The sequence below is a fragment of the Eurosta solidaginis genome, chromosome 1 (genome assembly GCF_040869045.1).
Source record: "Eurosta solidaginis isolate ZX-2024a chromosome 1, ASM4086904v1, whole genome shotgun sequence".
Lineage (NCBI taxonomy): Eukaryota > Metazoa > Arthropoda > Insecta > Diptera > Tephritidae > Eurosta > Eurosta solidaginis.
In genome coordinates this window covers 295,770,388-295,784,163 of record NC_090319.1, presented here as the reverse complement: position 1 = coordinate 295,784,163, position 13,776 = coordinate 295,770,388, and the positions used below count along the sequence as shown (strand labels likewise).

At 34.7% G+C, this 13,776-nt stretch overlaps 1 protein-coding gene across 5 annotated transcripts in view; it reads right to left on the bottom strand.

Annotated features, from left to right (window-relative positions):
• Vps16A (vacuolar protein sorting 16) overlaps positions 1-13,776 on the bottom strand; it is a 59,021-nt gene that overhangs the window by 26,659 nt on the left and 18,586 nt on the right. Inside the window, exon 15 of one of the 5 annotated variants that reach the window (XM_067761135.1) lies at positions 10,557-11,145. The exons of 3 other annotated variants lie outside the window; for them this stretch is intronic. The gene's annotated coding sequence lies outside the window, so the exon portion shown is untranslated. Of the gene's footprint in view, positions 1-10,556; positions 11,146-13,776 lie in introns of those variants that run through there. One more of the 5 variants, XM_067761136.1, reaches the window with a different exon arrangement.

Genomic DNA, 13,776 nt, shown 5'->3' with positions numbered 1-13,776 from the left:
TGTAGATCGGCAGCATAGCGCGACAAAAACATCAGTTAGAAAGTCTTCGGAACTACACCTAGAGCTTCTAGGAAAGTGACGTCGACAAAGGTACATATGAGTTGGAAGTCGCAGTCCTATAGCTTCTGTGCTGGCATATGGTGTGAGGGTCAGGAGGCGTGGTAGCGACTGGTGGTTGGGATTGCTACTGTTCACACATCGGGAATTGTAGCTCTTAATCATCGGGAATTGTAGCTTGAAAAAACTGAATGCGCCCTGTGCCACGAGAGTTATGAGTATTAATAGACCATTAATAGCAACCGTAAGTCGCCTTTGTGGGTGACCGCCAAGGAGCCACAAATGATTTAAATAAATTGTGTTCGCCACGATTATTACGAGTTAACGGTGAAACTACGCTTTGCACGAGATATACAGACAAAAGTGTGACCATTTTATGTATCTCTATTTATTTTCAGCAGACGCAGCCGTACCAATTCCAAAGACCGGGGTTAGGTTCAAAGCCTCCCTGGAGTAAGTGAACGAGGGAAAATCCCTCCGCAAAGAGCTACTCCTGAAAATGTTTAACGATCTGCGAGTTTTTGAGGCAAATGGCCAAAACGTTGATTTCCTTAAATACATACAAATAAAACCTTTCCTAAATATTATTTTTTTTAAATAGAAAAAGCGAGCTTTTTAAAGTAAGAACACCGGCGTACGTCACCGCGCCGCCCACGCTGCCCCCGCCGGTATATAGTATAGCCTACGCTGCCGCCGCCGATAAAGTGGTCGGCGTAAACCTCTAATATGCATTGAACCCGACCCCCCTCAGATTTTGATGAACTTTTGCATACAGGTACACTTTACCTATACAAACACAACCTCATTTTTAGAAATTGCATTTTTGAAAAATTGTGGGCGTGGCAAGGTGTCAAAATTGTGAAAAATGCGTGAAAAATGATGGTACTAGGTACTTATTTCTGAACTGTAATAATACACTGAAAATTTTTTTGTTTCAAAAATAATATATTAAACTTGAAAAAAAAAATTCAAAGGCCAAGTGTTTTAAAATAAAATATATTTTTATTAGAAAGGTCAATTTAATATATATAACCAGGGACGGAAAATAATAATTTTTTTTTTCGGAGTCGAAAAAGTCTTGGTCAAGAAATTGTCCTAGGTGAAAATGTTTAGAGTTCCCGGGTATACCTATAGCAATATCATGTCGAATCATGCATCCTTTTTATTTTTCGAACTTTTTCCATAAAAGTCCACATATAAAAGTAAAATCTGTATTTTTATTTTTTTAGTGCGATAGACCTAGTTAATCTGGGACTTTTAAAAATAACAGTCCGGAAATAATAGTTAAATCCGGACTTATTTTTTAAGGCCAAAATAAAAGTCCGGCTTGATAACAAAGAAATGGCTTATTCGAATTAAAAAACATTTTTTCAATTCGGATTCAAAAAATAAAAATCCGAAAATAATTTTTATCTTGATCCAAATATATTAAAAGTCCAAAATTAATAGTTTTGTAAGGAATTATATTATAAAACGAATAACAGTTTCGGCCCCTGTATATAACATATCCAAAAGCTAAAATGGCGGTTTCTTTCCTGTTTTTATATTTTGATATGGTAATTTTGAGCTGTGATAACTACGGAATGGCTCAACCGATTTCCAAGATCTTTGTACCATAGGAAAGGTATGCTATCGAAATCGTCCCCTGAGAAATTTTTTATTACACTGAAAAGCATTTTTCTGTTTTTAAATGCTTGATCTTTGTAATTTTTTCCAAGTTTAGTTTTTAAAAAACTTAAAAAAAATGGGTTTTCAGCGAAATAAAAATTCTTACAGTATACGTTTTCAAAAGCCTATTTGAATACCTTTCTAATGGTACCAATATCTTTAAAATCGGTTCAGCCATTCTGTAGTTATCACAGCTCAAAAGTACTAAGATATCAAAATATAGAGATGAATTTACATAAAAATATTTATAAAAAAAAGAAAAAAAAGAAAGTTTTTGGATAATATCTATATATTAAATAGACCTTTCTAATAAAAATATATTTTATTTTAAAACACTTGGCCTTTGAATTTTTTTCCCCGTTTAAAATTTTATTTATGAAACAAACAATTTTTCAGTGTAATACAATTTTTTTACAGTGTATATTTTCGAAAGCCGATCCGAATACCTTTCCAATGGTACCAAGATCTTTGAAATGGGCTGAGCCATTCCGTAGTTATCACAGTTCAAAAGTACCATAATATCAAAAATAGAGAGATGCATTTACTTAAAATTAAAAAACGCCATTTTAGTTTTTGGATATGTTATATATATTATGCCCCTATTACCGTTTACAACTCAACTTAGTTGGGTTGTAATTAAAACAACTCAACTTTAAGACAACTCAACTCCTGTTTGGTATTACGAATTACAACTTATTTCAGTTGAAATTGAATTGAGTTGCCAACTTCAGAAAGTGATGATTTGACAGATAAATAAACAGCTGATCAATTTGTGCCAGAAATTTAAGCATTTTCAAATGTGATTTTTTTATTAATATTATATGAAATCTATTTTATAATGACAAAAATGTTGGTGATTGACATTTCGCGAATACGGAAAACATTCGCGTGATCATTCCAATCCCTTGGAACTACCAAGCACCAAGTAAGAAAATGTTTAAGTGACAAACAAATAATGAGTTTCATATGAAGTTATTTTGCAGATTTGAAAGGAAGCATTTTACTCAGTACTAAACAAAATTAAGGACCATTTCCGCATACGCGTTCGTATTTTAAAATTATGCGCCATACTCCGATTCCTTGCTGACGGCAGCTATCAAATATGATGTGGAAATGATTTTGGTGTTGGACTGGTTTTAGATATTATTGAGGAGAATATTTGTGCGAAGTAGATTAAAACCCAAACAGAAAAAACTGTATTTTACTCAAATAGGATTCCCAGGAGTAGTGATAAGTATCAATGGGACTCGCATAATTATTTCACCTATTTTGGCTGCATCCGAACTGCGGCCAGCCTCGTCCAACTAAAGTCAAAAAGTTATTCAATGTAATTCGTTTAAACGTTGTTTTTTCTAGAAATGTGTACAAAATTGTTGATTATTGTTTGATTAAAAAAGGTTTAGCTACCGGCTTTAAATTTTTGCTTTTTTTTTTTGGTAACGTTTTATAAGCCCGTGCACCATCTAACTCTTATCAAAGGTGGTATCAAAAGACGGGTTTCCATCTCCGTTTTTAGGATTCGAGAGCGGAAATTAAAAATTTTATTTCTTTTGAAAGATATTTACAAAGACCCACAAAATGGCCCGAGAGGGTACGAAATATGAGGCCCGTTCCACAGTTTTTTTTGCACAGAACATCGTTCTGCGTTGACGGCCTTTGGCCGCGATTCGTTAAAATAACTCTGGTTGGGTCCAACACCTTTCTGCATAGCTGTATACAAAAAATCTGGCAAAATACAACAACCACATGAAATTAGATTTTATTAGAAATAAAATTTTTAATTTTTGTGGTAATTATTTACGACAGCATGACACTGCTAATACGTGTCCAAAAATATCGAGAGAGGTATTAAACGATGCGTCTTGGCATCAGTATTAATAATCCGAAGGCGGAAAATAAAAATTTTAACTCCTTCAAAAGATATTAAACAAAAACCGAGAAAAGACAACAACATTACAACAACCACATGAAAATCGCCAACTTCAACTACAAATATCTCCGGACAAGAGATAAAATGTTTCTTTTCCGCCTTCGGATTATTGTTCTCGAGATTAATACGCGTCTCGATATTTTTGGACGCGTATTAGCAGTGCCATGCTGTCGCAAAGAATTACAATTTTTGTTTTCGGATTCTTAAATCGGAGGTCGAAACGTGTCTTTTGATATCAACTTTGAACATCTTTGTTAAAAATTAAGTGGTGAACCGTCTTCTAAAACGTAACATTTTTTCAAAACAACTGCAAAATTGCATGAGACAACTGCTAGTAAGCAGTTGTAAGATTTTGACGTCTTTGACAACTACACCAACACAAGGTTGTAAACGGCAATGCCACAAAAAGTTGTAAGACTAGACAACTCAACCGAAATTTTTTTTGACAGGTTGAGTTGTAATCTGTAATACCAAATTGCGAAATTTCAACTCAACCAGAGTTGAGTTGTAAACGGTAATAGGGGCATTAAATAAACCTTTAATAAAAATATATTTTATTTTAAAACACTTGGCCTTTGATTTTTTTCCAAGTTTAAAATATTATTTTTGAAACAAAAAATTTTTCAGTGTATTATCACAGCTCAAAAGTACCTATTACCGTCAGTTTTCACGCATTTTTCACAACATTGAAAATGCAATTTCTAAAAACGAGGTGGTGTTTGTATAGATAAAGTGTACCTCTATGCAAAATTTCATCAAAATCTGAGGGAGTCGGGTTCAAAATGTCCTTTTTGATAGGTTTTGATATGAAGCTCATCATATATAAAAGAAAGTGGTGTTAGTTACACTATTTATAACTCAAGAACGGATGAACCGATTTGGCTGAAAATTGGTGGAGAGGTAGCTTAGTGCCAGAAGACGGACATAGAATACTTTTTATCCCGTTCTGCCTAGGGTCCCCCTAGAATGTGTTTATAGAATATGGATTACAAATTAAACCTGTGGATGAGTGCTTTAGTAGAGGGTAATTTTTATACACCTGGGTGACTAGGGTCTCGAGATATAGGCCAAAGCGTGGATCAGGATAACACTAGGATGTGTTTTTACATTATGAGTATTTTATACCGCTGTGTATTCGATTTGCCTGAAATTGGTATATAAATTTGCCCATATATATATTAGTATTTACGATCCTTCTTTCCGTGAAGTAGACCAGAGACGGACTGGGACTGGGATTAGGACTAGAACTGGGACTGAGAGTTGGAGTGGGACTGGGACTGGAACAAAATACATACCACCCTCTGGCATTGTACAGGTATACAAGTAGGATATGTAGCAGAACGCACATACACAGCCACGCTCACCTGATGAAAATGTTTGTTCTTGTTCGTTTTTTTGTGGATGATATTTGGCATGATTTGGCACTGTTGTACTTCATAGGTGCAAAAAAAGCGTATTAGCTGCCAAAGAAAACTGCGTAAAAAATGTTGAAATATTGGAATAAATAATTTATAGTAAATTCTTACAAGAGATATAGTTTGTGTCAAAAATTTACATGTTTTCTTAAATTTTTTTGATAATTTTATAAAATTTGTTTTAAGTTGGCGAAGTACGGAAAAAGCAACCATGTACGAAGAAAAACAATCAGACCAATTCTAAATATTCTCGCGGAATTTTGTTCTCGCGGATTTTTTTATTCCCGCGGAAAAATTTCTCCAATTCTTTTCTCCTAGGGAGAAGAATAATTGGGGAATAGGAATTTCGAATTTTCGAAGTCAGCTGTTTTGTCAATTGAAATTTCGTTGCGCATTTCTTATTTTGTTTAAAATATTGTAAAGTTTAATTATTGTTGCCAATTTGTTTGAAATTAAGAAATAAGGTATAAACAATGCACATTATTGCTTTTCATGTGGTATTCACTGAAATGAGTAATGAATTGGTGCCACAGCACCATCAACAGAGGAGCATATAAAGAAGACCGGCGGGATAACACAAATCCGCCGGACTTGCCTGCATTCATTCTGCAAAGCAATTTTCTGGCAGCCAAGTCAAGTTGAGTTTCGCCATATGCCAAAATCTATTTAAGCCTTCTTAAAAAATCATTGCGCAATTTCTGGATAGCCGCATCAAATATGCGAGAGCTCTTCCGTTGCTTATGATATATTTTTCGACTTAAATAAAGAATATTGTGGTTGTTGTTGTATTAACAGTGATAATATTGTGATAGAATGTAAATACATATTTTAGCACAAATTTGTACAAATAAGTGTTCTTTCTTAAAATAACCAATTTCCCTTAACGATTTTGATGCATTCCCTTTAATTTAACAAGTGAAAAAACTCCTATGAAATGGCAGAGAAATCTCCCTCTCCCTCACATTCATAATACCTACTTTTCTCCCATAACTGGTTTCCGCTTTTTCGAACATTGTTCAGAATAGGAGGAAAGGGAGAAGTGAAAAAACTCACAAGGAATTTTTATTTAGAATACCAGGAATGGGAGAAGGGAAAAAACTCGCACGGAATTTTCGTTTAGAATTGGGCTGAATTTCTCTTGTTCTTGCTTGTTCAGAATAAAAGTTTTATAGATAAAATCCATATGTTTTGGACAATTTTAATTAACAAATTGTGATACTTTATTACTTTATTACCGGTATAACGATTGCCAAAACACGACCAAAACCGCCGGGGGAGGTATTAATAGACGCGTTTTTGCCTCGCTTCCAATAATTCGAATACTTTTCCGCCTTTGGACTATTGATAACAGGACAAAACGCGTCTTTTCATTTTTCTTTCCGCTTTTTTGGACGGGTTATTGTGGTCGACCTCGGTTTCAAACTGTTTTTCGCGGAAAACTTTTGAACGGGTAGAAAAACTTAAATCCCGTGTTTGTATTCTTAATACTGGAATAACTACGCGTCCTCAGATATCCCAATTGAAGACTTTTTTATAATTTTCTGAAGGACCCATATGGGTGCACTTAAAATTTCCTACTAAATTCGTTCAAAAAAATTTACCATCACAGCAACCCATATCTGATATTCCGATCCCTTTTTTGCTTCCCTGTGTCGCTTTCGACGAAGCAACCCCGGTAATTTTGACACTTCGTTCAGTGTCAAAACTCATGTTCCACGCAGGTTCCACTGGGTTCCATGCTAGTTTGACACTGACCGAAGTGTCAAACTGCCGTGTGTTAGAAAGGGAAAGAAATTGTTTCCCTCTCATACATATCATACTTGTAAACCTGTACAATGCCCTCTGGGACTGGCAATAAGGGATGAAGAAGAATGAGAAGAACTTGAGAGAAGAGAAAAGAGGGAAGGAGACTGAGAAAGAGATAGAGTGAGACGAAGATAGAGATAGATGAAACGAAAAAGACGGAGGGTGGAGTGAATAAAAGGATTAAGAAAAAGTGAAGAGGTTGGGGGGAGGGCGGTGGAGAGGGCAGATTTAGACGGAAAGAGTTTATTCAAATGTATGCAGATATACCAAATTTAGGGAAGAACAACATCTGCCGAGTCTGCTAGTATTTTAGAAATTCTGATTTCGGCAAAAGATAATTAATGATGCATTATTTCTTAAAAAAGTGACATTTCAGAATGCATACAGTTAAAGTTAAACATTTATTAAAATCAATATTCTATTTCTATTTCGCACCAATTCAAAAATGCTTGGATGCTCCATTTCCATGCAAAGGAAATTGGTCGAAATACATACATATTTCTTTAGCATTTAATTTAGATGTGCTAACTGCCCTTAGAACTCTATCAGATTGGGTGACTAGTTTAAAAAGTACTGCTTTAATTTATTTGTTGAAGCTATGAACTTTTATATTTGTTGTGTTTTTCAAATCACGTCCCGCTCTAGTATCATTTTATTTGCTTGTGCAACATAAAAAAGCTCGTTTCCAACAAGATTTATCACTAGAGCTCGTGATATTCGATTAATCGAATATTCGAATTCTTTAATATTCGATTACTTGAAATCGAATAATCGTGCATCGTTGAATATTCGCATAATCGCTGCTGACCGATCAAATCTGATACTTTAGTCATATTTCAAAGCAATTCTACTCAGATAATTTCTCTAGAATTTTCATACTATTTCCACGGTCGGATTTTAAGTGTCTTCAGGTGCAGTAAAAGGTTTACCCGGCTAAGAGTATATATTGATGTATCATCAATAAATACCAAATTAAAGATCCTCCCAATCATTTTGAAGGGCACAGGTACAATATCCTGATCGGTCCATGATATATGCGGGTATAAAGTCACCCAGTACTATCATCGAATCAATGGGCTTCAACATTGAATTAAGAATTTTCAGCATGGAAATATGATCCATACACACCCAAGGATCGGAACAAGGTGGAATATATAGATACAACCCATTTCAAACTGGACTCTAATCAGGGCCGAATTAACCCTCAACGGGGCCCTAGGCAACCATCAGTTTGGGGCCCTTTTTTCACATCCGTTCCCTTCTTTTTTCGATTAAAAAATACAAACGTTTATCATTCATAAAAATTGTATTGTCACAATGTAATAATATCAATAAAATTACTATCTACATTCTAGACATGTCGTTTTCTACATTTGTTTTCGACAAATTCATCAATTATATCATCAATATCGATTTTGTGCAATAAATCTGACTCAATGCAACTCGAGTCGCTCTTGTCGCGTTATAGCTCTTTCAGCAGCTTTGATTATTTTTAATTGCGGGAGGGATCGTTCGGCAGAACGATTTGTGATCATTAATGTTAAAAAAATCCGAAGAGCTATTTCTGTGTTAGGAAATACATCGGCTAATTGATCTTCTTATATATAATCTTATACAAATGACTATAAGTTTTTTGTGCATCAGTGTATCTGGAGTTCCCGTAACTTTGAAATTGTTTCATTTCAATGAAAAATTCTTCCGAATCTCTAGAATGAAAAAAAAATAAATGTAAGGCGCGATAACCTCCGAAGAGATCTAAGGCCGATCTTCTCTTCCAATTTGCGTCGTGCTCCTCTTGATTTTCCCTACAAATTGGCCGGACGGGACCTTCATGTTTTATGCCGACTCCGAACGGCAGATGAGTTTTCACTGAGAGCTTTTCATGGCAGAAATACACCCGGAGCGCTTGCCAAACACTGCCGAGGGGCGACCCCGCTTAGAAAATTTTTCTTCTAATTGAAAAACCTTATTTCTAAAATTTTGATGTTGCTTTCCCCGGGGTGTGAACCCAGGGCATACGGTGTGCTAGGCGGAGCACGCTACCATCACACCACGGTGGCCGCCGCTAAGGTATTTATAGCTTGATGTAGGTCTCCATCACTTAGAGAAAAGTTGATGAGAAATGCAAATCTCTGAAACTTCCATATATTTTCACTGTGAAGATTGTCGATGATTTCGAAGAAACCTTTTGTCCTAAAAATCATCGCGAGGCGAATATTCTACTTCTGGAGCATTTCCGTCATTAGGTTGGTTTTTTCTACGACGAGTACGTTTTACGATTTCTGTATAACCTACACCAGGTAATAATTGTTTTGTTTTTTCCTCGAAATCATTGAACTTTTCACGTAATGAAACTAAACTCTCTTCTAACGATCCGTACAAAAAGGCACACGTTTGCTAATCTGCTTTTTCACAATAACTGAAGCCATAGCAGTCAAAATAGTTTTAGAGACATTTTTCAAAATAAAAACAACCAGTGTACATTTTGAGCTAATTTTTTTTTATTATTCAATATACTCTCCTTTCACTTCGATACACTTCTTTGCACGCTAATACAATTTGTCAAATGAGTCGGAAATGTCCTTTTTAGGAACCTTGTATAGATCGTCGGTCGTCGCCTTTTGAATGCGGTCAATTGAGTTTTATTTATTTGAGTAAACATTATTTTCAGTTCTGATTATATTTTTCTTTCACTCTCTAGAATTTTATTTTTGTAAGAAAATTTTAGAAGTCTTTTTCATATTTCGGGGGCCCCGTAAAATCGATGCCCCAAGCAACTACCTATTCTGCCTACTTGTTAATCCGGCACTGACTAATGCATCGGTAAATTAACCTCAAAGTACAGAAGAATGTACCGGAAGCAAAACTCCACCCGCAATTCTGTCCAAGCGGTCATTTCTATTTATTTGGAAGTCATGGCAAAGAACCACACCGCTTGAGCCAAGTTTCAGTAAAGCAATAAGATTATAATCGCAGTTAAACGATTTCAAATACAGTTCAGCTATTTTCGTGTTCAAACCTCTAACATTTTGATTAAAAAAAAAATATTAAGAGCGATTTAACATTCAGTTTTTTGATGCAGTATTGTTAAGAGGAAGTGTAGCAAGATATGGCCCGGTTTTTCAGTGCAAATTTAAACTCCAGTTAAAATAAACTGGTGTATAACCCTACCAATTTGGCCATATATATTAGACTGGGGCGATTTATTAACCGATATCGCGCCATCGCTTTTTCGATAGGATTTGGGTTCAGGAAAAAAAGTTCCACTACGCATACCCAAAAAATAATTTTGGAGCCTGCGAAATAAAATGGCGAAAGGGTAAATTTTTCGACCAAAACACTCCCCAAAACCTAAAAATTTTTTTTTTTTCCAAAAAACTGTTGTTTAAACGTTGACTATAACAGTTTTTTTGAAAAAAAAAAAAAATAAAATATTTCGCCATTTTTTTTTTGCAGGCTCGAAAATTATTTTTTTGGTATGCGTAGTGGAGCTTTTTGTTCTGAGCCCAAATCCTATCGAAAAATCGACGGCGCGATATCGGCTAACTTTCGTCCATACAAATCGACCCAGGTTAATATATATCTTTCTGAATTTTAAAAATTTAACTTTAAAGTCGCTTTGTACTTACCAATATAAAAGAAAACGAAATGCTATGTCTTTTTTTTATAAGTTTAATAGCAATGATTATACACTTGTACAAATAAGTACATACATATTTTCTTTGTCTTCAGTGATCTCTTAACAAAATACCTTCATACATACATTTATATAAGTTCTACTACAAAATGATAACTGTGTTTGGGAATGCAGTATTCGTGATACCGCCGAAAAGTTTCTGCTATTCCTAAAATAAAAGGGATTGATAGCTCCCATTTTCATATACGCAATCCAGACATTACCATAAAATTGCAAATGAAAAGATGGTGAATGTTATACCTATTACAGCATCCAAATCAAAGGTGTGCCATAGTGATGCGCGTCTCCTCAGGAAGTGCGCTTTCTTTTACTGCGCGTTTCGGATATTTAACTGTGAGAACGGCGTTCGCCGGGCATTTTTCGGCATAAGTCTTGCTTCTTGTTTCTATGTTGTTTTCTATTACGTCATCATATTTATTTTTACGATTTGCAAAAACAAAATATAACAAAAACTATGCCATGTTTATATCTTATACATATATACAAATAGGTACATACATTATAGTAAAATAAAGGAATATATGCAGTGGCGGATCCAAAGGTAGGCGATCGCCCCTTGTTTTGATCTGGAACTTATGAAAATTATAAACGTTTTTTTTAATTACATATAAAAATTTTAGCTTTTATGCATGTATAATCTATAAGATCGTCCTAATCGCCCCCCTCTCTTCCAAGATCTCCAATTTATAATACTTCTGTTGAAATATTTTATGAAATTAATAGGTAGTTTAGCTATATATTCATTTCCAATTTCCATCTGTGAAAAAATGTACCATTCTGGTATGTGAAGAAAGAATTGCGTACTTTTCGCTGAAATTTGGCAGCCTTGGTCACTATTTCATGATCACGGTTGCCACACCACATCTTTTTTCTGGACAAAAATTCCTTTTGAAAAAACAAAAGAAGGACCAATATTTTTCAAATTATGAATAAAAACAAAAAAAATATTTATATAGGCCTTCGCGAATTTCAGTCCCTACATCGCGTTAATGTGTTACTATTTGGCAGCAGTAATACATTCACGCAAGGAAATCTCCATTATTTTGGGAATTGTTGCACGCTCTGACTTATACTATACATAATTCTACATAAAGATAAAAAAAATTTAAAATTAAGTCAACCTATAGTTCTTTGGGCAGCTCTTAGTAGTTGATGGAACCTATCTTCCTCCGGTCCGAAATTCGGTTAATGCAGCAGAAATTCTTTGAAAGTCGTGGGCTCGTACTTTATAAACAATGTGGAGGGAGAGTTTCTTAAATGTGGATAAACTTTTAGTATTTTTCAGCTAAGATAACTAATAAAAATAGTTGTGAATTGGCCTAATTGACACATTTATAATGTTTCAAAACCTGTATAAGAGCTGTCAATACACGACCCGAAAAAACGGAATAATAAGGTTCGCAACCTAAATTGTTGTCGCTATTTTTATAAAAATATGTATTTTTATATAACACCAAAAATCCAAATAGAAACTTAAAACTTTTTAGATAATTCAGGGAATTTTCATGCAAATTTTCAGCTTTTCGGTAAGAGTTTTTTGAATTTTTCTGAGAGATAAATTCTAAAAATTAAGATAAAAGCTAAAAATTTGCATGAAAATTCGCGGAATTTTCCCGAATTTTCTAAAAAGTCTTAAGTGATTGTTGGTGTTATATAATAATAGATATATATTTTTATAAAAATATGGAAAATAATGAAGAGCAAAACTTAGTAAAAACTGGAAAAATCTGAGTGATGATGACTTTTGTTGATGAGTGTAGACATGTAAGTATGTGTGTTTGTATCAAACATTTTAAAAAGTTTACTTAAATCTCCCCCTCCCAAATCGTGCTGGATCCGCCCCTGAATATATGTATATTAATACTTCGTATTGATATTAGCTTAGACATATAAAAACGTTGTATATAAGCTGAGCAATTCTTTTTTAGTATTGCAAATCATATTCATTTATGTATATATATATATTAGACTGGGTCGATTTATTAACCAATATCGCGTCATCGATTTTTCGTTAGGATTTGGGATAAGGAAAAAAAGTCCACTTAGCCATAGTACAGGTTTACAAGTATGATATGTATGAAAAGGAAGCAATTCCTTTCCTTTTCTAACACATTGCAGTTTGACACTTCGGTCAGTGTCAAACTATTGTGGAACTCGGTGGAACCTGCGTGGAACATGCGTTTGACACTGAACGAAGTGTCAAAATTACCGGGGTTGCTGTCGTTGGAAGCGACGCAGGGAAACAAAAAAGGAGTGGAATGTCAGATATGGGTTGCTGTGATGGTAAATTTTTTTGAACGAATTTAGTATGAATATGAGGTGCACCTATATGGGTCCTACAGAAAATTATACAAAAGTCTTGAATTGGGGTATCTGAGGACGCGTAGTTATTCCAGCATTAAGAATTCAAACACGGGTGCTAAGTTTTTCAAAAAGTTTTGCGCGAAAAACAGTTTGAAACCGACGTCGACTGCAATAACCCGTCAAAAATAGTAGAAAGAGATATGAAAAGACGCGTTTTGTCCTGTTATCAATAGTCCAAAGGCGAAAAAGTATTCGAGTTATTGGAGGCGAGGCAAAAACGCGTCTGTTAATACCTCCCCCGACGGATTTGGTCGTGTTTTAGCAATCGTCCCCGGTAATAAAGTATCACAATTTGTTAATTAAAATTGTCCACAATATATGGATTTTAAAAAGGGATGTAATTAAGTGCTCGTTTGAAAGTAAATAAGGGCATTTCTTTGTAATTTTACGATAAAAATTTTAGGCAGTTTTCGTTAGAAGCTACTACACTTTCCTTGGACTTAAGAAGTACAACAGTGCCAAATAGCATCCACAAAAAAACGAACAACCCTTCAAAAAACGCGAGTACTCCATAAATAATGTAAGGAATACTCCTTTGGGAGTATAGCGGTGCTCCAAAACTAATCTGTATTCATACAAAAAATGTGCTCCAATTAACATTGCGATGTCCTAGGAGAGGAGTAGGTGATCCCACTCTCGCTTTGTTTGTGGGTATTCCATAGAGTACATACGTGAGAGTACTTTCCAAAGTACTTTCACTATAGTACTCCATGGAGCACCCACAGAGGATCATATGCCAAAGTACTAAAGAGGAATTGTGTCGGAAAGAATTATCCGAGTGAATTTAATTTAAAATGAAAGTAAATGAAGAGGGGCAATACAACTTTTATATTTTTTAC